We start from the raw sequence: 24757 nt of genomic DNA, 5'->3' as shown, positions 1-24757 counted from the left end.
TACGATACAGAGGTCTTACAAGGGCGTCTAAGGTTATTTCCCCTTAGGTTTATTACTTGTATAAAATTGAACTGATTATCATAAGAGTTCAGCTGAAATCTAGTACCTTACACACACACACACACACACACACACAGTGTGCACACTCGCTCATGTAAATTTTGCATAGAATTGCAGGAAGCCCAAAGGCCAAAAGTTAAGAATGCTTGGTGTAAAGGAAGTGGATAGAAATGGAAGAGGAAAAAGCAGCCCCTAACATATGGCTATTACTCTAGGAAACATGGTTAGGTTTTTGTATCAGCAAACACTTAACTCCAGATGGGAGTTATATTCCCTCAGATGAAGTAAATGCTTTCAATAGGCCATTCCCAGAAATAACAACTAGTGATCTCAAAACTTAAATATCCCTCTTAAAAATCACTTCTACCGCCCAAGTGGAGTTCAATCTTAAGGTTAAAATTACATTATTCTCTACCAACCTCCCTTTTCCTTCTTCTCTAATTTATCTGTCTCTCTATGCATCTATCTTCTATGTATCTATTATTTATTTATTTATTTATAACTTATTTTAAATGTATTTTTTTTAAAAAAATGGTAAAGCTTCAGTGGCCCAAATAAAGCCAGTAAAACTGTTTACCTAGCAGTCCTCAGAATATTTCAAAAGTCTATGTTACTACTAAGAAGAAAATCACAGATGGCTGAAAGTTTGTGAATTTGTATAATCTGAAGCTTTATAAGAGTGAGAAAATTGTTAGTAACGCTCTGCAAACACTCCAGCACTCCATGTCTAGGGGTTAGACTGGGACTATTTGTTATGAGAAGAAGCCAATGTTCTCTCTTCCCCCCTCGGATTACAAAGTCTTGCAGGATTTAGTCTCAGATTCGCAGTGGAAGCACTTCAGTGTTTTTTGCTTCCTTTGCTGCTGTGACCAGATGGAAGCATCACCTTCTTTTCCAGAAACTCTATGAACAGGCAGAGTAAAGGTGACAGCTCTCACGGAGTAGTGCCAGATGCTCTTGTTTATTCCAGAGTGTTAAGGGATATTCATTGGCAGAAGTTCAATGGCTTTTTGGAGAGTTTTCCGAAGAGTCACATTTTGGGGGTGAAAATTTGCGTCTGTGTGCAGACTGCATAAGGAAAACATCCTTTGCCCACCAGTCTTGGCTTTGTTTTTCTTGGTTTACATTGTTTCCCCCCAATACAGAAAGGTTTAAAAAAACAAACAAACAAACCCAAGCCTGTGTATTTCGTGGGAATGCAACATTCTTGTCCATTTGCTCTCTCTCTCTCTCTCTCTTGCTCTTTTTAAGGAAATTAGAAATTGGTACTCAGAGCTACAAATGTTCCCCTTTTGTCTTTTTTATTTTCTAAAGCTGAGTTATAATTTTATTGAATTGAACTGAAAGTTATTTTAAAACTGAATGAATGATAATTGCTAAACATGTTTATTTTACTACAAAATCAAGCTATGTTAATACTGGGAAGAGTATCTATCTTAGTCTTATTTAATTAGCAAACTTATTACAGTACGATGGAGAAGGCGTGTCATCAGTTGCTTAAGAGCATGGGCCTTCGATTTCAGATTTTGAAACTTACTAGTCATATCACCTGGGCAGAGTGACTTAATTTCTCTGTTTCAGTTTCCTCATATGTAAGATCATCACAATAATAATACCCATGTCCTAGCATCTGATTGAGGTCTAAATGAGGTATTTTTTTTTTTCCATGAAATACATTTAGAAAAGTAGCTGGCACATAATAAGTATTCAGTAAGCATTAGCCACTACTACAACCATTGTCATTATCATTATTATTATACAATCAATTAATTTTTGTTCATTACATTACAAAATGTGTATTCTTCCTTCCTGGGCAGCATTTGTTTTAGGGAAAATGTGTCAAAACTATTCTGATTGGCAGAGATGGCAGGAACCTCAAGAGATTGTCTATCCAACCTAACCCAGCCTTCACAAATAAACCACAAAAGAAAATGTTTATTTTGTTTGGGACTTTTCTCAGGAAACCAAAACTACCATTTCCTTCATGATTTTTTAAAAAATCTTAATCACCATTATAAGCATCAAAAATCATGTCTCACCATATATATGTGTGTGTATATATACGTGTATATATAATGCATTATATATTACATATTATATAAGTACATATATCTTACAGCACCATTTACTAATAAATAAAAATAATATTATACAAAGAAAAGTTAACAATTATTTTAAAAAGAAGGACGCCTGGCTGACTCGGTCAGTAAGGCATGTGATTCTTAATCTCAAGGTTCTGAGTTCAAACCCCATATTAGGTATAGAGATTACTCTAAAAAAAGGATTTTAAAAAGTTGAAAAAGTACTTTAAAAAGAAAAACAAGCTTATGAATTTTATTGAATTAGAAGCTAATTTCCTTGTATGGATATTCTTTTCCTTTGGGGGAAAAACAGCTTTAGATATATACATATACAGTTATACATAAAATCAGATACTGCATCAGATAAGCTATAATGAAAATATCTTTCTTTAAATGAATTCCCAAGGTTTGGATTTCAAATCCCAGGTGCCTGATTTAAAAAATACATATATATTTTCAAAGTTAAATTTATTTTAAATGTTGACTTAATTTAATTAATTACAGAGTTATTGCTAATCTTTGAATTTGCTTCAGTTTGGGTACTTTGTCAAAGCAAATCAGTTTTTGTAGTTCTAGAATACTTTGCTATTTTAAAAGCACAGATTGATTAAAAATGGTAAAATACAGCTGTTAAAAATGTAGTACACTTGGCTGCAAATTACAATCTAAAAGTATGTGAAGCCAACTTTAATTGTTTATATATAAATAACTTCTTTTGATTCTCATTAACTCTGTTCCAAGAAAATAATAAATACTTCTTGAAAGGAGAAACTCAAAAGAGGAAGGATTTGGAATGAAATCTACAGACCTCAGTCCCGGTGACCACAATTATGGATGGCAGGGCTCCTGCCTAACTGCCTAATGTGTAAGTTACGCCCACATTTGTTTTCAGCTCTAGCCATATGGCAATTCTTCCTGAATGATTTGGCTTCTTTCATTTCTTTCTCTATCATTAGAATATTATGGCTTCATTCCCTTCAATTCTTGCCAGCTGGAAAGCAGAAAGAGTATTATTTTGCCTCACTTATTCTTGATCCCGTTTTGAATATTCTCCGTTGCCATAAACACAAACTTCATCCAGCTTGTAGCTACAATGTAAAGGATTCAGTTTGTGAAAACTGTTCTGTTAGATGAGTTTAAGGACCTACATTCCTCTAATACACTTTATTTTTAAATTACCTTTTAACATGGGGGCTGTGGAGTGGAAACTTGAATTCCTTAGGGTACAAATCCTTGTGAATAATGTGTTTATGTTGGGGAAAAGTCTTGAAAATTGACAGTCTTTTTAAAGGGCAGCCTCCTGACTATAAATCACTTTGGGTTGGCTCTTCATGGTCAAAAGGATATTTCTACTATGGGTAACAAGTACGTGACTTGGTTTCTTTCAATAGCATGTGTAGCAATGCCAGTATATGGGACAAAGTGAAGATTACCTCTGAATTTGGAAATGTAATAGTTAACTCTGCATTTTGGAAATACAAAAGTTTATTTCCTGCAGGTATTAACTTGAGCCTGGCAGCGGTAGGCTAAGGTCTTCTATTGCCAGGTTTGTCAGGCGTATAGGTCTCTGCTTGTTCATTGCTAGCAAATCAGCCTCACTAGAGCACATGCACCCAGAGAGAGCACCTGGTGAGTACTCTACTGGGATGACAGAATGCCCACTTTCAAGTCAAAAGTCTATGAAACATAGATCCCCAAGGGAAATTGTTTAATCAACAATTGTAGCCTTAAAACCAGAAGATGACCCATCATTACTAAAATACGGGTTACAAAAATAAAATAAAACAAAACATAATCTTGTACTCTTAGGAGGCTTAAGAAGCCTCTGGGGAGGAGGGCTTGGGTGGCTCAGTCAGTTAAGTATTCAGCTCCTGACTCCTGATTTTGGCTCAGGTCATTGATGTCAGCATCCCAGGATCCAGGCTCATGTTGGGCGCCATTTTCAGCACGGAGTCTGTTTGTGTCCTTCCCCGCTGCTCCTCCCCGAATCTCCCTCCCCACTCCACCCAGCTCACACTCTCTCTCCTTCTCAAATAAATAATCTTTTTTTCTTTTCTTCTTTTCTTTTTTTTTTTTTTTTAAGAAGCATCTCCCAGATTTAGAGCGATTCATATTTACTGACTTTGGGTCACCTGGATGTTATTGATAATTATATCAATACATTATACAGAGTTGTACTTTTTTTGGTGCACACCCTCCCCCAGTTGCATGTGGTCTTTTTTCAAGTTTCCAAAGTACATTCTTTGAAAATAATAGTTACCTAAGATGATGACATAGGTTCAGGTTTTTAAATTCTTTTGTGTGAGATAAAGAGAATATTGGTTTATAAAAAAGGAATTCATAAGAAATTTCCTTGACAAAGAAAAAATTCCTTTGCTGTCATAAAATGTCAGTAATATCATAAAATGGTAATTAACCAAGGGTTCAGAAAGTAATCCTTTTCCTGGTAATTGAGTCTGTTTGCCATCGATCTTTCCTTAGTCAGCCGGTGTCCGGGGGAATGTGATGGTCCTCAACTGACTAATCGTGCTTGCCACCCTAGGAACCTGAGGCAAATGAAATTCTGGTAGGGAAATGGCAGTTCCTCAGAACTCAGAACTGTCGTGGTAGGGTTACCAGAAGTAGAAGAAATGTGTTTGCACCTTTGCAAAGAACATGCTAAATAAAATCAAACTGTGTTTGAAAGATGCCGCTGACACCTTATCTTATTTGCCACCTTTCCTTCTTCTTTTTACTTTTTAGATAGGGGTATATGTCAACATTTTGTTCTCGTATCTTCATCTTCTTTTCTCTCTCTGATATCACAGTGGCATTCTTAATCATCTGACTATGGAAGACTACTTTGTGTGTCAGCTAGCTTTTATTGCACAACAAACTTCTTCTCCATACGTTATGCTACGCAGGTCCTCTGGTCTCAGCTAAGGTCAAGGTCACACAGGCAACTCAGCTGCTGCCACACTCAATGAATAGACTATATTACAGTACCTAACACATTTGGTAGGAACCAAAATTTATTGTTCTCGCTAATAAGATATGTTTTCCAATTGAGGAATGCAAGTTCTTTTTCTTTGGCTGAGCCCAACTCTCTTTAGAGAAGAAAAACCTTTATATATTTTTCTATAGCATCACCTAATCTATATATACTTACCACAACACTACAAATGATGGATCTCCATTGCTACAAGTATCCTAACAAACTGTGCAAACTATGGCTATATTGGGATATCATTGACCATATTTTATATTTATTTGTATCTCCGTGGAGCCTAACACAATATGTAATGCATAACAGCAGTCAATAAATGCTTACTGTGGCTGCTGCCTCTGTTGCTGCTATTGGCCTTAAAGACCACATGTTAATCATATTAGTATTTCTTTAACTGTGTGTTGTATCCCCTGAGGAGTTCTGAGACTGTCTAAGTATGCACAGGAGACCAATGTTTTAGATACCTAAGTACCCATTTGCAAATAAGAAGTTCTCTCTTTTTTGCTCCTTATCTCCAACCATTCTTTACTATTATCTAGTCTCATATTTTACCATGTCTCATATGCTATTTCCATCACCCAACCTAATAGATATAGATGCAGATATAGATAATATAGATATAGATAGGTATGAATGACTGACATGACAAAGGAGTGCTGAACTCAAGAGCTTTGAAAAAATTCCAGGGGATTCAAATCCTGGACTTATTTTATACTCCTGCAAGAATGATCCTGCTTAATAAATGCATAGGCTAAATGTGGAAGACGATAATTTATCATATGAATTACCATAACACTTGTTATAATCAAAAGATTCTGTTAGGCAGTTATTCTTTATCTTCTTTCTCTACAAAAAAAAAAAAAAGTTCCTAAGACATGAAAACTGCAGTCTCACATGTTTATGTGTATATATTGGGGGATGGAATGAAGTCAATGAATTAAAAAAAAAATACTATAATACAGGCATTACTACCCTTTGCTTACTGTTGCTTTGAGGATGTTTCTCCTGTCATATTCTTTTGTACCTGTACCTTTTCTTCCAGTAGTCTTGATTGTTAGCTGTAAGTAGAGTTTTAGTCCACAGGTGTGCACTGGCATTCTTTACATTTCCGTGGGTGCCACTTGAATTCCCTGGCATTTTATTGGATCCTGTTGTAACAATTTTCCTTAAGTTGACCAAGAATTACAAAATCAGTGTCTCTATTATTTATTCAAAAAAAAAAAGTAATTGCCTGTGACTGAGGAACTGTGTTGCTCATAGAAGTTATAGTCTTGGGCACCTGGGTGGCTCAGTGGGTTAAAGACTCTGCCTTCGGCTCAGGTCATGATCCTAGGGTCCTGGGATAGAGCCCCACATCTCTGCTGAGCAGAGAGCCTGCTTCCCCTCCTCTCTCTCTACCTGCCTTTCTGCCTACTTGTGATTTCTCTCTGTCTTTCAAATAAATAAATAAAATCTTAAAAAAACAAAACAAAACAAAACACTACTATAGTTGGAATATCAAAACAAAAACAATAGCAAGTAGTGAGCTATGATTATATTCCTTCACTCATTCACTACTGCACATAAAATGCCAGCAGTGTTATTCATTGGCCCCATTAAGAGGTCTGACACTGAACAACACCCTTGGGATGATGTTCATCATCCTTATATGCTTCCATTGTAATGGTGCCATCTTTCCCAATTTGGATCGAAGTCCACCAGTTCTATCTGGTCCATTTCATCAGTCTCTTCTACTTCCTTCCTCTCAGGTAGGAGTTTTTCCAGCAAACAGAGTTTACCAGGAGAGAGAAAGCCATTCTCAAGAAAGTTTACCTTAAATTCAATGATGAGGTGACCCTTCTCATATGGTCTACAATAAATTGGCATCCTTCATTTAGCACATACTTGATATCTCCATGCATGACAATTTGACCTGGATGAGAGGTGATGACAATGGTTTGGTTGTCAAGAGTAGATATTGGCTTTTGAAAACTGCACAGTGCTTCAAGCAGCTATATGCCCATACACATGAAAAGGTCGTCTCCTCGCCAAGTAAAAACAGCATGGTCCTTCTGATCTAAAACAATGATAATATCTCCTGGTTCCAGTCCTCCTTCTTGGTCTCCTTTACCATGGAATATTATCTTTTGGCCATCTTTCATGCCTTTGTCATTATGAACTTCTAGAATCTTCTTCTCTTGAACTATCTTCCTTCCATTGCAGCTTTTACATCTATCTTTAGGACTGATCCATTCCTCATGGCCCTGGCACTCCATGCACACAGATTGAATTTGCTGAACCATTCCAGGTCCTATCTGATGAATTCTTATTTGCATTCCAGTACCTCGGCAATTGGGACAACACATTCAACTGCTCCTTTCTTACCACCTCAGCCTTCACATTTACCACAAATCACATTCTTTTGCAGAGCTAGTTTTCTTGTTGCACCATTATATAAATCTTCTAAGGTTACTGAGAGCTGATGCACAACATTTTTACCTCTCCTTTCTCTCTGCATTCTTTCCTCCTCCTCCAAAAATCATATCAAAGATGTCCATAGGGGAGCCAAAACCACCACTGGCTCCACCTTTTTTAATTGCCTGTTCACCTCCTTTGTCATATAATTCCCTTTTCTTTGCATCAGAGAGTACTTCGTAAGCTTGAGAAATCTGTTTAAACTTTTCTCCTTGGTTTGGATTCTTATCAGGGTGGTACTTCAAGGCTGGTTTCCTGTAGGCCTTTTTCAATTCTTCTTTGGTGGCACTGGGTTTGACCCCCAAAACATCAAAGTAAATGGTTTCGTTCACCATTTTCTTCAGCCAGTGAGAGGGCCGAGGCTGATGTGGGGGAGCGGTAAGGAGCATGTTGCTGGGCGCAGCTCGACTAGCTGCTGCTCCTCCATGTCTCACCGAACATTCTGGAAAGTTCCCTCAAATTGGGAATTTTTAAAAGATGGAGAGGACTAGGCTTGATTGGGTTGAATGTTGGTTGTGAGAGAAAGAAGTGAGTCAAGGATGATCAGCCTGGAGTTTTTTTTAAAGAATTAGAGAGGACTGGAGAGGACCAGTCTTGAAGGAAAAAAAAAAAAAAGTTAAACAGTTCAGTTTTGAACCTGTTAAACTTGAGACTTTTGTGAGTAATGTTTAAGATTGGAATTCTGGAGTTTAACTGCTCTACAACTTATCAGCTGGACAATTGACCCAACATTTTTTTGTCTTATTTAGATCTTCTACAAAATATAATTCTAATAATAGGTCTTGCCTTCTAAGGTTGTTGTAAGGATTAAATTAGTTAATTAATATAAAAACATCTAAAACTGATTTACAATACATTTTAAGAATTTATTATTATTATAATCCAAGTAGAGGTGTAGGTAGTGGCTATGAGAATGGAATTCTGGAGGAAGTCAAAATAAGATTACATAGAATTTAAAGTCATAGGACCAGATAAGACCATATAAATTGTGAGTGCATGTAAGGAAAAGAAAAATGCTGATACATTATTCTGTATTCTGATACATTATTCCAAGAACTGAGATATTCCAAGATATTCCAAGATTTTGAGGTTGGGAAGGGGAAAAAGAATCAGCAAATGAGATTCAAAAATATCTGCCAGTGCAGTTGGAGAAAAAACAGTAACATCTGATGTTCTAGAAGTGAAGGAAAGTATTGCTAAAAGGAAGGTGTGGTGATTTTTGTTGATGGAGATTAATAAGTGAATAGTGGCTTTAGCAAGATAGATGTGGTTGGCAGCTTTGTCATTCGATTTTCAGTGGAGTCATTGAAATTGACTCAATAGAAGAATGAAAAAAGAAAATAGAATTAATTAGAATGAACTTTTTTTTTTTTTTTTTTTTTGAGAATGTTTGCCTTTTATAGAGCAGATACGCTTGGTGGGGAGCTGGAAGTGGATGGTGACTGAGGGTGAGTTTTTATTCAGATGGGAGACAAATCACCATGTTTGCGGGTTGATAGGAATGATCCCAGTATAGACATTAAGGGAATTTTCTCAGTCTTTATTTTCTTACTACAACAGATTTGAAATGGAATGAAAACACATTTGGATAAAGGTAATATTATCTACTTGCCTCCAAATAGAGAAGTTGCAATTATCCATAAAGAGTAAAACTAAGATTTTGATTATACCACTTACCACCCTCCAAAGAAGGAGGATCTTTGTCTTTAAAATCAGGAATGTAAGAACAATACTCTATGGGGGTACTTTATAGTGTTACTGGGCTATTTTTGTCTTTTAAGAAAGATAAACTGATCTTTCAATACTAAGAAATAATAAATTTTTAAGAAATAATATTTTTTTCCCAGATAAAATAATGTCACAAATTATAGTTAAGTTTTTAGGAGATAAAATAAGCAAGAAATAGGTCCATCTATCTCAGGTTCTCTTCTCAAATCCTCCCGTCTAGCCAGATCCCATCTCTCACTGCAACTTCACACATCTTACTGACCAAGTTCTGTATTCTTTCTAAATGTCAATACGTTTTCAGGACCTTTGCAACTCAAGAATGTGTGCTTAGGGGCGCCTGGGTGGCTCAGTAGGTTAAAGCCTCTGTCTTCGGCTCAGGTCATGATCCCAGGGTCCTGAGATCGAGCTCCGCATTGGGCTCTCTGCTCAGCAGGGAGCCTGCTTTCTCCTCTTTCTCTCTGCCTGCCTCTCTGCCTACTTGTGATTTCTGTCTGTCAAATAAATAAATAAAAATCTTTAAAAAAATTTTTTTTTAAAAAAAAGAATGTGTGTTTATACAACTCCTCAACTCCTTTCCCCCACTTTTTGCATAAAATTAGTTCCAATGTATTTTTCAGAAACTCCCTGACAACAAATCTCTTCTAAAATTGTTTCCTAGATTAGCACAGTCTGTTCTGACCACATGTCTGCTTCATGTTTTCTAGTCACTTACCCTTACAGTGATACACTTGATCATTTGCATTTCTTGGTGGGCTTTCCCTAAGAGCTTTATTTTGCTTTCTTATAAATAGATGAATGAGTGATACTTAATGCTGATGAGTGAAGAATTCCATGTTAAGGTATTATGATCAATTTATAGACACAAAATATCTGCTGGGCAGCCACAATCTAAATTTTCCCCCATAAACTGTCTTGGGAAGTGGGTTTTTCATCACACAGAGGTTTAAAGGAGAGATTAAGAATGGTTCTAACCATCATTGTACTGAGAAAACAAACAAACAAACAAACAAATCCCCAAAACTCTCAAGAATAATTACTGGTCTCAAAGAGCAATGCCCTCTCCACGGTTGCAACGACACTCATTCATTTGTTCAACATTTATTGACCATATCGAATATTAACACTGTGGGAGGTGGCCCAATACGAAATTGAGAATTGAGAAAGTCTCAATCACGACTATCAGAGAATTAATTATGAGGAAGAAACACATTATGCCTCGTTGCAGCCACAACTGTTAAGTCTTATAATAATGATGTAAAGGACTCGATGGGAAGAGAAAAATGGGGATTTACATATAATAATCATAATGAGGCACCAAAGCTTCCTTGAGAAAATGACACTTACCTTAATTTTGAAGAATTAGCTGAAGTACAAAACAATACAAATCCCAAAAGAGAAATATCTCTACAGGTAATTAATTCTTTGTTCTATATCTGAATTTACACACACACACACACACACACACACACACAGAGTGATAGTAAAAGAGATTTGTGTGTGTGAATGTGTGTGTTGAGAGCTGGAGAGGAAAGGTGTAGAGGAAGCTAGAGGGATTCTCAGGAGGAATCTTATGTATGTGTGCTGAGTGCTTAGGGTGTCCTGAGCGCTCTGGGGAAGATGTCAAAGGATTTTTAAAGAGAGAGTGGTAGGATCAGGTTTGCATCTCTGAATGCAGCAGTGGGGGCTGGTTTGGAAAGGCTGGGCATACATCAGGCACACTCTGGGACTCCTGCAGTTAGGAGGAGTTAGGGCAGTAGGAAAGAACCAGGCATTCTCTTCAAAACATGGACGTTTTATGACTCAGTCCTTAGGAGAGTAAAAACATGTTTTCTTCGCAAGAAGTTTCCTTCTCAAGAAAAAAACAAATGAGATCTTCCTCTCTTCTTTTATAGACTATATTAATTTCTTATTTCTGCTCTAACAAACTACCACTAACTAAGTAGAAGAAATAACACAAATTTATTTTATAGTTCTGGATGCTTGAGGTCTTAAATGGATCCCACAGGCTAAAATCAAGATGCCCATGGAGTTGTGATCTTTCTGGAGGTTCTAGGTGACAGGCTTGCCTTTTCCAGTTTCTAGAAGCCACGTGAACACCTTAATGCATGGTCTTTCTTTCCATTGTCATCATCGTATCTCCTCTCTCTGATTTTGATCCTCTCACGTCACTCTTCTAAGGACTGTGTGATTGTATTGGTCCTACTCAGATAATCCAGGATAATCTCCCCATCTCAAAATTGTTAATAGCATCCACAAAGTCCCTGTTGCCATGTAAGGTAACATTCAGATCCCAAGGATAAGATGTGGAAATCTTTGGAGGGCCATGATTTTGACTAGCACCCTGAATATTTGTGAGTTGCTGCCACCTCTACCAGAGCTGTAAAACTATGGATTGTTGTATCAGAATATGCTTTACATGAGCAGCTTTCAGTTACTTATGTTAGTGAAACACTGGGGTCAAAACATGTTGGTCATTGAACAGGGTTTGTTTAAAATACCTCCTAATTGAATTTTGCTATGCAGATTACTTGCAAGTAAAATCCATGCCAATAAGTTATAGTAGATACCAGAAAATCATTCCTTTTTTTCCTCATCTATTCAAAAATCCTTACATTAAAAGAAAACCTGAAAATTATTATTATTGTCTCATCTTCTCAATAATGAAGTGGGGAATATTCATACTCTTTGTATTAGCTTGACTTTGCACATAATATAACAGAAGAATTGAAAAATTAAGATTTGCTCCTTGCAGAATCAACACCAACCTCACTAATGTTCTGCTCTAAAACTTGTGACTCTCTTTTCCCTTTTTTTATTTAACCCTCTCCCCCTGTAGGGGAAAAAAAAAAATCTTCTTAACTGTACTATCTGATTATGCTGCTTTCCTTCCTGACATATAATCAGAAAGGATTACTTGGACTTCCTTAACCATGAAAGCAAACAAACACTACCAGTAGTCCCCAAAGACATTCTCAATCCTGCTGAAGAAAAAGAACAGATTTAGGTCTTAGCCTTTCAAAGTCATTTCTTTTCCTGAGCTCATGTTTATCTGAAATGAATACGGTTTGAACATGTTGGCTGTGATATGGAATATGGAATATGGAATATTTTGTTGGCGATGTTACCAGGCAGGTAGACTTAATGATTTAAGTTTTATAGAGTGCCCTCGGGGTCTTTCTATTTATGGAATAAAGAACTCAAACATTTAGGTGCTCGTTCTTTCTTTTTACATGTATACAGGCCCTCTTTTAGCCTTGGGAGCAACAGAGATTTATCATTTTCACACTTGTTGAATAAAAACATCCGATTTATTTGTTGCATTTATTCTCTTGGTAAGCTGTGCCTTTAGTATGCTTAGGTGAGCTGATTTGTAAGATACGCAATATGATTTCCTTATACTGTGGCCCAGTGCTACAGTGAATTAGATCCTAAAATCAGAAAACATACATCTGTCATTGGCTTTGAGAAGGGTTTAAAGAATCATTTCCTGGCAAATCATAATTGCTGATAACTGCTTATTTCATGCAAATTTTCACACATGTAGGACTATTAATGTGGCACTGCCCTCAATGAAATCATACAGCTGCTACTGACAGGGCAAAATTGCCAACAATAGGATGCATCTTAATGGTCTGTGTGGCCAAATCAGTGAATGAAACTATCCCATAGCACCAATTCAATTTCATATAGGAGAGGTTGATAAAAACAAAACCACAGAATCTTATTAATTTTTATTTAGGATTAATTATGAATGCTTTTAATCAGAAAACTCCAATTTTAAGTGTGTTCCACAAAGGTTTTAGAATGCTTATCTCAGGGGGTCTGATTTAATTAACAACCTTTCTTATATCTCTAGTTTTGAGATATTAAAATGAAACAAAAATGATTTCTCTTTTCTATTGAACTTTCTTGAAACATTTACCTATAATGACAGTAGTCACATCTAAACTTGCTTATGACTATATCTCTATTATAATGTTGATGTTTTAACACTAGAACAAAAAAGAATTGTGCATATGCATATGCATGTTTTAAACATATATTAAACTCAGTATCTGTAAGGGTGCAGAATTGGTTGACTCCTAAGGTAAAGACCAAATAACTGCTGTATATGATAGAAATGAATTTCTCTCTCTGTAATTGTCCAAATTTGAGTAGTGTGGGGAGGTTTTGTAGCTACAATTTTGGAGATTTAGTTTCTTTCTTGTTCTACCATCCTTAATATGCATCTTCCACTTTGTAGTTTAAATGACTCCTCTAGCAATATTAGCAGGGGAGAGAGAACAACAGTGGAGGACACAAGGTTTCATTTTAAAATTGTGACTAAGGGACACCAAGCTGGCTCAGTCAGTTGAACGATTGACTCTTGATTTCAGCTCAGATCATGATCTCCAAGTCATGAGATTGAGCCTCATGTCAGGCTCTGCACTCAGCAGGGAATCTGGGAGTCTCTCTTCTACACTCTCCCCCTCCCCTCACTCATATGATCGCTCTCTCTCTCTCTCAAATAAATAAATAAATCCTTAAAACTGACCAGAAAGTTGCTCCTAACACTTCTTCTCACCCATTGGTTAAGAACTTAATTATATGACCACACGTAGCTGCAAAACAGACTAGGAACTAGAGTCTTTAATATAAGCCCTTCTAAAATTAGAATTTCTATTACTGAAGAAAGAAGAGCAGAATGGATATTGATACCCAATCATCAGCCTCTGTCGTATATGCTAACATTACTTTAGACTGCTTTGACAATTACTATGTGGAGGAAATCCAAAGACATAGTATAATGCCTATGAAAATTTTATCCTTGCAAAAGAGAGCTGTCTTGAGCTCTTCTTCCTTCCTCTCTTTCCCACTTTCTTCCTCCAACTTCCTCCTATTTTATTATTTTATGAGCTTCTGTATGTCAAGCATTGCCTTATGCACTGAAGTTCAAAATCATTTCCTTTCTCACATAGTCATATAGAGGAAAACAATAAATTAACACAATATGGTGTTATTTTAACAATATACTATAGAGATAGGGAACTAAGTCTTCCTAGGTGGATCAAGAAAACATCACCAACTGTTGCCACTTGAATTTGATCTTCAAAATGGAATATGAGTTGGTTGCTACATGATACTTGGCCCAGTATCTTTTCTTCTTTTGGTTGAGTTTTCATTCTACCTAAGGACTTTATTGAGAGCTATCAAGATGTATAATTGTTAAAAAAACAAATACTTCATCTAATGGAAATATCTATCAGGCAGAGGAGCAATAGAGAGATGTGCTTTTAGTAACTGACCCTGAGAAATTGATCCTACATTCACTCATTCTGATCAAAACATTGAGGAATATGCTGGAGCTATTACTAGGTCCTTGTCCCTTGAACATAAGGCAAAGGGAGTATCAACACTGGACAGGAAGAATCAGGAAAGTATTAGAAAAAAAGAGCAGACAGAATGTCTGAAGAGGTCTTCACCAGGTCTAGATGTGCCATGGGTACTCTGCTCTGCCAGGACTCAAATGCAAAGGATGCTTATCCTTCTAAGAAAGAGAGCATGACTTTCTTTTTCTCTTTTCCTTCCTTCCGCCCTTTTCTTCCTTTTTCTTTCTTTCTTTGATTTATTTATTTATGTATTTATTCATTCATTTGAGAGAGAGTGTGAAGGGAAGGGCAGAGGGAGAGGGAAAGAGAGAATCTCAAGTAGACCCTTGGTTGTGTGTAGAGCACGATGTGGGGCTCTGTCTCACAACCCTGAGATCATGACCTGAGCAGAAATCAAGAGCTGATTGCTTAACAAACTGAACTGCCTGGGCATCACAAGTATGACTCTTTATAGTCAATTTTCAAAACGTTGAATGCTTGTCTCCTGCAAAATGAACAAAACAAAACAGAAGTAGACTCAGATACAGGAAACAAACTGTTGGTTGGGGGGGTGGGTGATAGAGCACAGGCACAATAGGGGAATGTGATTAAGAGGTACAAACCTCCAGTTACAAAATAAATAAGTCACAATGATGTAACATACTGTATAGGGAATATAGTCAATAATATTGTAATAACTTTATATGGTGACAGATGGTAAGTAAAATTATCATGTGGATCATTACATAGTATATAAAAATATCAAATCACTATGATGTACACCCTAAACTAATAGGGTATTTTATGTCAATTATATGGCAATTAAGAAAAAAAAAAGTCCTTTTGTCATTTACTTGTATCTGTTGGTAACTCTCAATCAATCACCATTGCTCTGCTGAAAATTATCCACATGGAAGTTTCATATTAAAATGATCAGCAAACTTCTATAGAATTTGTAGATGGAAACTTACCCTTTATTTAATATTATGTTTATTTACCCAACACTATGAATTTAAACACAAATGTTCTAGTCAACTTGTTAGAGAGATATTTCACCTAGAAAAAAGGAGTTATATGTGTTTATAATTAAACATTAGTTTAATTAACTAATTAAACATCAGTTTAAAATGTTCATGGTTAACATAATTAAACATAGAGTAAGACAATCTTTAATAATCCAACAATTGAATAATATATGCAAAATAAAGCATAATGATTGATTTAGAGAGGAAGTGGAAAGGAAGAGGGTGTGATTAGGGAGGGGGCTTTTAATTATAACGGAGTTTTATTTCTCAAACTGGATTGAGGATTGGTACATAGATTTTATAATAATATCCTTTATATTATTTTGAATATCTAAAAGTTTTCCCAATAATTAAAAAAAAATCATATATTCTCCCTCTCCTTCTTTCCTTATTTCATTTTCCAGATGTTCTAGGAGTTACAAAAAAAATAGCGTGGAAATAGTAAGTCACTTTTTTTAAAAAAGATTATTTTTATAATGATTTTAAAATTTCAATATTTACTAATATCAATGAATTAAATTTAAAAACAAAATAAAATATAAAATTAAAATAATAAAAATAAAGAAAATATAATAATAAAATAAATAAAAATAAAACTAAATAAATAAATTAACGACTTAATATTAAATAATTTAATATTTAAATTTTTAATATTTAAAATAGTTTTAAGTTTTAAATATTTTTTAAAAAGTGAGTAAAGGGGAGAGACATAGACAGAGAACCTTTAAGCAGACTCCCACTGAGCAGGGAGCTTGAGGCAAGAGGGCTAAATACCATAACCCCTAAAATCATGCCCTGAGATGAAACTGAATTTGGAAGCTTAACCCAGTAGGCCATCCAGGTTCCCTGAGAATAAATCACTTAAAAAATTTTTCCAATCATTCATTTTATGCTTGAATTGGATTCATTTGTTTCTTCATGTTTCAGGTACTTCTGAATCCATTTGATCAATTCTGATGTAAATATATCATCTTTTTGTTGTTGCTGTTGTTAACCATCTAGACAATTATTTTGATATACTTTATAATTTATAAATTAAAAGACATATTGTAGAATTTTACTGGTAATGCAGACAAAAGTGTGCTTCCTTACTCTCTAAGGGTCAGTTTGGATGAAAGTAGTGATTTGAATTTAAGGGCCTGAATTTTCTAAATAACTGCAATATCTTTATTTTACATTGCCATCCTAGATCAGAACAGTGATAGGCCTAGTTCAAAAAGAGCGTATAGTTTCTATTTTCATTGCACTGTTTTCATCTGCTCTCCTCAGCTGAGAAACCATAAAATAGGTTATAGTTGCTTACAACAAAGAGATTACTTCAGTGCTAAGATAAATGGGTCATGTTTTGAATATTTATGAAAAAACTGTACAGATAGTAGTATTTTAAGTCTATTTTCTTATATTAAATTGTGAATTATAGTATCTTTTATTAATATCAAAAAGAAAAAAAAGCCCTGTGATTTCTACCTATATTTATTTCTTAGGTGCAACCCTACCTGCGCTTGTACCCTCGTAATAGGTACCTTTCTAAGTTGGGGCTTTTGGGGAAAGAACTGTCAGAACTTGTCCTAGAGCCATAAGACATGTCAGATTTCAGCCATTTCTCTGAGCTTATCTTGGTACAAAGCTTGCACATTTGCATAGTGACCTTTGCAAAACCAAACAAAGAAGGTGACAGGAGGGTCATTTCCTAAGCCCAACTAATGAACTGATTATCCCCCAAAGCCTGGTAGTCTGAATAACAATGAAGAGTGGAAAGTTCACTTCAAATCCTTAGGGGCAAAATAAATCCCTGAAGTAGATTTTCAATAAAGTGATTGTATATTACAAATATTTTAATTGTTTGTTATTGAACCTCCCAGTGCCAAGAGATCAAATTGTTTGCCACAGAAAGGTATTATCAAGTCTTCAGATATATTTTAATTTTTAATTTTTTGTCTCTGAACTATTGCTCTTTAAAGAGTCCTTTCTTAATGAAAGAGGAGAGGGTGTGATAAAGATCCTTCCAGAACACTTCTATTAAACAAAGTTTACAGATATTTTCACTTAAGTTTATTTGTTTTCTAGGGCAAGTTGGTGTGTAAATGAATTAATTATATTTTTATTATTCTTTATGTATATGTTATTTCTATGTATAATTTCTGCACAAACCTATGGCATAATTCTTCTTGAGAGTTATCATTATAGCTGGTTACCGTGGAAATTATTTTGACAAAATTCCAGTAGGTATATCTTCCTCATCACAGCAAACTCAAAGGAGAAAAGATTTACATTTTGGAATTTTAAATTCAACTGACACACTCAGGTTTTACACTTATCTATGCCTCCATGTTTGTTAGGGGTAAGGTCTAAACCAGATAACGAGTGATTAAGAAGAAACGATTTTACATCCTTGTGAGTTGACATTGATGTTATCTGACTGACTAATGTTGAATAATGTTAATATTAGTTGATTATTTTCAGTTTATATTCTTGACAACTTTTTGACCTTAATTCTTGGTTTGGCTAGTTTATTTAAACATCAGTCTGACCTAGTTAAAAGATTATCCATGAGTGTTTCACGTAAGCGATGCCTATGTTCCAAAATCTTATTCTGTAAGCTATCTAACTAACTAGCTAACTATAAATAAAAGATGAAAGGATTCATGGTTCCCAAGTATTACATCTATTTAGAACTAAAGAGGAGAGTGTAAAGGAAAGAAACATAATCTGGCTGCATTGACAAAGTAGCTTAGCCTTCCTTTTAAAAGTTCTTTTGGTACCTAATCCCGTATTTCCTCGAATTCCTCTTGAAGATGCCCTGTGGAACCTGCTTTATGTCCTTAATCAGACTGCACCTTACATTCAATGTACAATGAAATTCTTTCTGTGGTCCTCCTCTTTTAATTTAAATTCCCCATTTTCTGTGCATTCTTTTTTTGTTTTTTAAGATTTTATTTATTTTTATGCCAGAGTGGGAAAGAACACAAGCAGGGGGACAAGGCAGGCAGAAGGAGAAGGAGGGTCCCCACTGAGCCTCAAGCCCAATGTGAAACCCAATCCCAGGACCCTGGGATCATGACCCGAGTTGAAGGTAGATGCTTAACCAACTGAGGCACCCAGGCACGCCTTCTCTGGTCATTCTTAACTATTCCTCACTTCAACTGATTATACACACACACACACACACATGCACACACACACATATGTATATATATATATCTCCCCCACAACCCTGTCTCCCAAGTTGGGAACCAATACTTTAAACTATTTATTAGCTACTTCTAATTGATTCAGTTACTCTCTACTCATCTGCTAAAATTATAGCTATTAGCTTCTTTCTCAAAGTTTCTTCTTCTTAAGTTCTCTTTCATACTAAAGGAATTAATACTCAGCTAGTAGTTTAGATGAAAAATTGCTTCTCTTTCTCCTTACCCACTCCTTCCTTCAGGATCAGATAAATTATCAAGTATTATCTATTCAACCTAAGAAATACTTCCTGACTCCATATTCCATTCTGTATTCCAATAACCATTAAATTAATTTTCTTTCTCATTATTTTTGAATTTTATTCAGTGCTTTTTCTCTATCTATTGAGATAATAATATAGCTTTATACATTTTTTAATAATTTGGTAAATTGCATTAATCTATTATAATGTTAACATGTTTTTATATCCCTGAATTAAATTGAACAAATACATATATAAAAGAGATGGATTTGGTTTGGAATATTTTATTTGTTAAAGCTGATTTTGGGGGATAGATTTAAAAAAAATTTTTTTTTTAATGTTTTATTTAGTTATTTGACAGAGAGAGAAAGAGAGGGAGCATAAGTAGAGGTAGCAGCAGATGGACAGGGAGAAGCAGCTACTCTCCTGAGCGGGGAGCCTGATGTGGGGCTTGATCCCAGGACCCTGGGATCATGACCTGAGCTGAAGGTAGCTGCTTAACCAATTGAACAACCCAGGCACCCCCAGGGAATGATTTTATTTTTTTTAAGATTTTATTTATTTATTTGACAGACAGAGATCATAAGTAGGCAGAGAGGCAGGCAGAGAGAGCAGGGAGGTGGGGGAGGGGGGAAGCAGGCTCTTTTCCGAACAGAGAGCCCAATGCAGGGCTCAATCCCAGGACCATGACCTGAACTGAAGGCTTTAATCTACTGAGTCACCCAGGCGTCCTGGGGGAATGGATTTTAAACTGTATGTAGTTTTCATGGGTTTGACTTTATTCAGTGTTTCTCATTCCTTTTGATTAATAAATTATTTTTTCCAAGAAATTACGCATTTTGTTTATTTTTCTAATTTATTGGCATAATGTTCTTTGATATTTTTTACTTTTGTTTTTATCTCTCCTTCATTGAATAAAACTGTGTTAGAATTACGGTCTTTTCTTAATTATTTTTTTGTCAGATAATTGTTATATACCACTTCAGACGCTCTTGACCTGAAACATCCCTGGCATCTCAGGCTACTTTTTCCAGCTGCTACAGTGACCAGCTCTACGTGGGAGTTTGACCAACTTCAACCTTACAGTGCCTTGGTGTTTGTACTTCCTGCTTCTTGCTCAAAGGTTGTCTTTTATGCTGAGCTGTGGAGATTTGATAGGACCACATTTGGTACTTAAGAATGTACACCTGAGAATGGAAGACAAAAGGGCTAAGCCAAAACCCAAGAGTTATAGAAATCAGTAGATGCAGTTTATAAGGCTCCTGAGAAATGGTCCATGGAATCAATGAATTACTCTGCCCTGTGGCCAACTGAGTTTCACTCATGTCTCCTCTTCGGCTGCTTCAGTCCCCTTTCCCCCTTCTCTTTTGTATTCAGGGACCACATTTCCTAATAAAATGTAGAACAAGTATTCAATGTCTTAGGGCCTGCTTCCAGGGTAGGATCAAACAGTTTTTACAAAGAACCAACTTCTGGCTTTGTTAAGCCTCTCTGTCATAATATATTATTTTGTAAATAATAGTTCGTGACTTCTGTTCTTATATTTATTATTTTCTTCTTTCAATTTCTTTGAGTTTTATTCTTTTTTTATTCTAACTTTTAAAACTGAATAATTTGGGTGCCTGGGTGGCCCAGTGGGTTAAGCCGCTGCCTTCGGCTCAGGTCATGATCTCAGGGTCCTGGGATCAAGTCCCACATCAGGCTCTCTGCTCAGCAGGGAGCCTGCTTCCCCCTCTTTCTCTGCCTGACTCTCTACTTGTGATCTCAATCTCCCTCTCTCTCCCTCTCTGTCAAATAAATAAATAAATCTTTAAAAATATAAAACTGAATAATTTGTTAATTTCAGTCTTTCTTTCTAACATAGGTATTTGTTGTTGTGAATTTTCTTCCTTGTTATATACCACTCATTTATATTTCAAGAATTTTGGTATTTTGTATTTCATTGTTAAATTTGAAGTACTTTCTGGGTTTTATTTTGAATACTTCTTTGTGTTATTAAAAAGTGTGTTCTATTATTTCCAGATAAATGCTGGGTTTTATTTTTAATTATTTATTATTTTCTAATTTACATATCATGTCTGTTAAATTTAATTTATCTTTAAGATATCAAGCTTTGCAATTTGTTGACGTTGTTTTATGGCATAGCATGTGACAGTTTTCAAATATATTCCACATGTGCTTGTGAAGATATCAATTTTCTAATTGTTGGCTGCAGGATACCACATATGTCCTTCAGATTAATGTTGTTGTGTTGCTCATATTTTCCATATCCTTATTATTTTATGTCCACCTCATCTCTCTGTTACTGAGAAAAATATATTAAAATCTTCCATTATGATGGTCAATTTCTATTATTTATGTACACATGGACATACATATATTTGAGACTATGCCATTAGCTATATCCATATTTATAATTATATATCATTCTAGTCTGGACTTTTATCTTATTTTTTATTCCTAATTTTTTTTTTTGTCTTAAAGTTTCTTTTGACATTAATATAACAACTTTTTCACTGTAAAACATTTGCTTGGCAGACCTTTTTCTATTCTTTAATTTTCAAATTTTCTGTGCCTCATTTTTTTTTCTCTTATGAACATCATTTAGCTGAAATTTAAAGAAAAATGATGAGGTAATATTTTTCTTTTAACTTGTGGGTTTAGAGCAAACTATGACCTTGAGGCCAAGTGAGGCAGGCTATTTATTTTTGTAAATAGAGTTATATTGGAATAGAGCCACACCCACTCACTTACATTTTCCCAGTTGCTGTGACAATAACATAATTATATCATCATGACAGAGACCAGATGGTCATCACGACCTGAAATATTTACTACCTGTCCTTTGACAGAAAAAGTTAGCTGACCTATGGACTAGTGAATTCATATTTATAATAATTGTTGATATTTTTGGAATTTCTGTTTTTATTTGATTTGCCCATAATACAATTCTTCCTACTTTCTTTTGTAATTAAAAATATTATTCTAGGACCAGGGAGGAGTCAAGATGGCGGAGAAGTAGCAAGCTGAGACTGCTTCAGCTAGCCGGAGATCAGCTAGATAGCTTATCTAAAGATTGCAAACACCTGCAAATCCATCGGCAGATCGAAGAGAAGAAGAACAGCAATTCTGGGAACAGAAAAACAACCACTTTCTGAAAGGTAGGACCGGCGGAGAAGTGAATCCAAAGCGACGGGAAGATAGACCCCGGGGGGAGGGGCCGGCTCCCGGCAAGCGGCGGAGCAACCGCGCACAAAATCAGGACTTTTAAAAGTCTGTTCCGCTGAGGGACATCGCTCCAGAGGCTAAACCGGGGCGAAGCCCACGCGGGGTCAGCGTGGCCTCAGGTCCCGCAGGGTCACAGAAGGATCGGGGGTGTCTGAGTGTCGCAGAGCTTGCGGGTATTGGAACGGGAAAGCCGGCTACAGAGACAGAACCGACAGTAAGCTCGCAGCTTGGGGTGACCTTGAACCGGTCGCAGGCTGGGTGAGCTCGGAGCGCAGCCGGAGGTCAGGCAGACGGGAGTAACTGGGCGCTGTTCTCTGAGGGCGCACTGAGGAGTGCGGCCCTGGGCTCTCGGCTCCTCCGGGCCGGAGACCAGGAGGCCGCCATTTGTATTCCCGTCCTCTGGAACTCTACGGAAAGCGCTCAGGGAACAAAAGCTCCTGAAAGCAAACCCGAGCGGATTACTCACCCCGGCCCCGGGTAAGGGCGGTGTAATTCCGCCTGGGGCAAAGACACTTGAGAATCACTACACCAGGCCCCTCCCCCAGAATATCAACAAGAAATCCAGCCGAGACCAAGTTCACCTACCAAGGAGTGCGGTTTCAATACCAAGGAGAGCAGCAAAATTCCAGAGGAGGAGAAAGCCAAGCACGGAACTCATGGCTCTTTTCCTGTGATTTTTTTTAGTCTTGCAGTTAATTTAATTTTTTCTTTTTCATTTTTTTTTTTTTTCTCGCCTTCGGGTAAAACTTTTTTTTTAACTGTTACCTTTTTCTTTTTTAACGATTTTTTACTAGTTTATCTAATATATATATATATATATATTTTACATTTTTCTTAGGTGTTTTCTTTTTTAAAAAATATTCTTTTCTTTTTTTTTTTTTTTCTTTCTTTTTTCTTTCTTCCTTTTTGAACCTCTTTTTATCCCCTTTCTCCCCACTCACGATTTTGGATCTCTTCTAATTTGGTTAAAGCATATTTTCCTGGGGTTGTTGCCACCCTTTTAGTATTTTACTTGCCCCTTCATTTACTCTTATCTGGACAAAATGACAAGACGTAAAAATTCAACACAAAAAAAAGAACAAGAGGCAGTACCGAAGGCTAGGGACCTAATCAATACAGACATCGGTAATATGTCAGATCTAGAGTTCAGAATGACAATTCTCAAGGTTCTAGCCGGGCTCGAAAAAGGCATGGAAGATATTAGAGAAACCCTCTCGAGAGATATAAAAGCCCTTTCTGGAGAAATAAAAGAACTAAAATCTAACCAAGGTGAAATCAAAAAAGCTATTAATGAGGTGCAATCAAAAATGGAGGCTCTAACTGCTAGGATAAATGAGGCAGAAGAAAGAATTAGTGATATAGAAGACCAAATGACAGAGAATAAAGAAGCTGAGCAAAAGAGGGACAAACAGCTACTGGACCACGAGGGGAGAATTCGAGAGATAAGTGACACCATAAGACGAAACAACATTAGAATAATTGGGATTCCAGAAGAAGAAGAAAGTGAGAGGGGAGCAGAAGGTATACTGGAGAGAATTATTGGGGAGAATTTCCCCAATATGGCAAAGGGAACGAGCATCAAAATTCAGGAGGTTCAGAGAATGCCCCTCAAAATCAATAAGAATAGGCCCACACCCCGTCACCTAATAGTAAAATTTACAAGTCTCAATGACAAAGAGAAAATCCTGAAAGCAGCCCGGGAAAAGAAGTCTGTAACATACAATGGTAAAAATATTAGATTGGCAGCTGACTTATCCACAGAGACCTGGCAGGCCAGAAAGAGCTGGCATGATATTTTCAGAGCACTAAACGAGAAAAACATGCAGCCAAGAATACTATATCCAGCTAGGCTATCATTGAAAATAGAAGGAGAGATTAAAAGCTTCCAGGACAAACAACAACTGAAAGAATTTGCAAATACCAAACCAGCTCTACAGGAAATATTGAAAGGGGTCCTCTAAGCAAAGAGAGAGCCTACAAGTGGTAGATCAGAAAGGAACAGAGACCATATACAGTAACAGTCACCTTACAGGCAATACAATGGCACTAAATTCATATCTCTCAATAGTTACCCTGAATGTGAATGGGCTAAATGCCCCTGTCAAAAGACACAGGGTATCAGAATGGATAAAAAAACAAAACCCATCTATATGTTGCCTCCAAGAAACACATTTTAAACCCGAAGACACCTCCAGATTTAAAGTGAGGGGGTGGAAAAGAATTTACCATGCTAATGGACATCAGAAGAAAGCAGGAGTGGCAATCCTTATATCAGATCAATTAGATTTTAAGCCAAAGACTATAATAAGAGATGAGGAAGGACACTATATCATACTCAAAGGGTCTGTCCAACAAGAAGATTTAACAATTTTAAATATCTATGCCCCCAATGTGGGAGCAGCCAACTATATAAACCA

At 36.2% G+C, this 24757-nt stretch overlaps 1 pseudogene; it reads right to left on the bottom strand.

The window, feature by feature from the left end:
• Positions 1-6722: 6722 nt before the first annotated feature.
• On the bottom strand, positions 6723-7916 carry LOC131828192 (dnaJ homolog subfamily A member 1-like; annotated as a pseudogene).
• Between the last annotated feature and the right edge of the window lie 16841 nt (positions 7917-24757).

The sequence above is a fragment of the Mustela lutreola genome, chromosome 3 (genome assembly GCF_030435805.1).
Source record: "Mustela lutreola isolate mMusLut2 chromosome 3, mMusLut2.pri, whole genome shotgun sequence".
Lineage (NCBI taxonomy): Eukaryota > Metazoa > Chordata > Mammalia > Carnivora > Mustelidae > Mustela > Mustela lutreola.
This window is presented reverse-complemented; position numbering and strand designations above follow the sequence as displayed.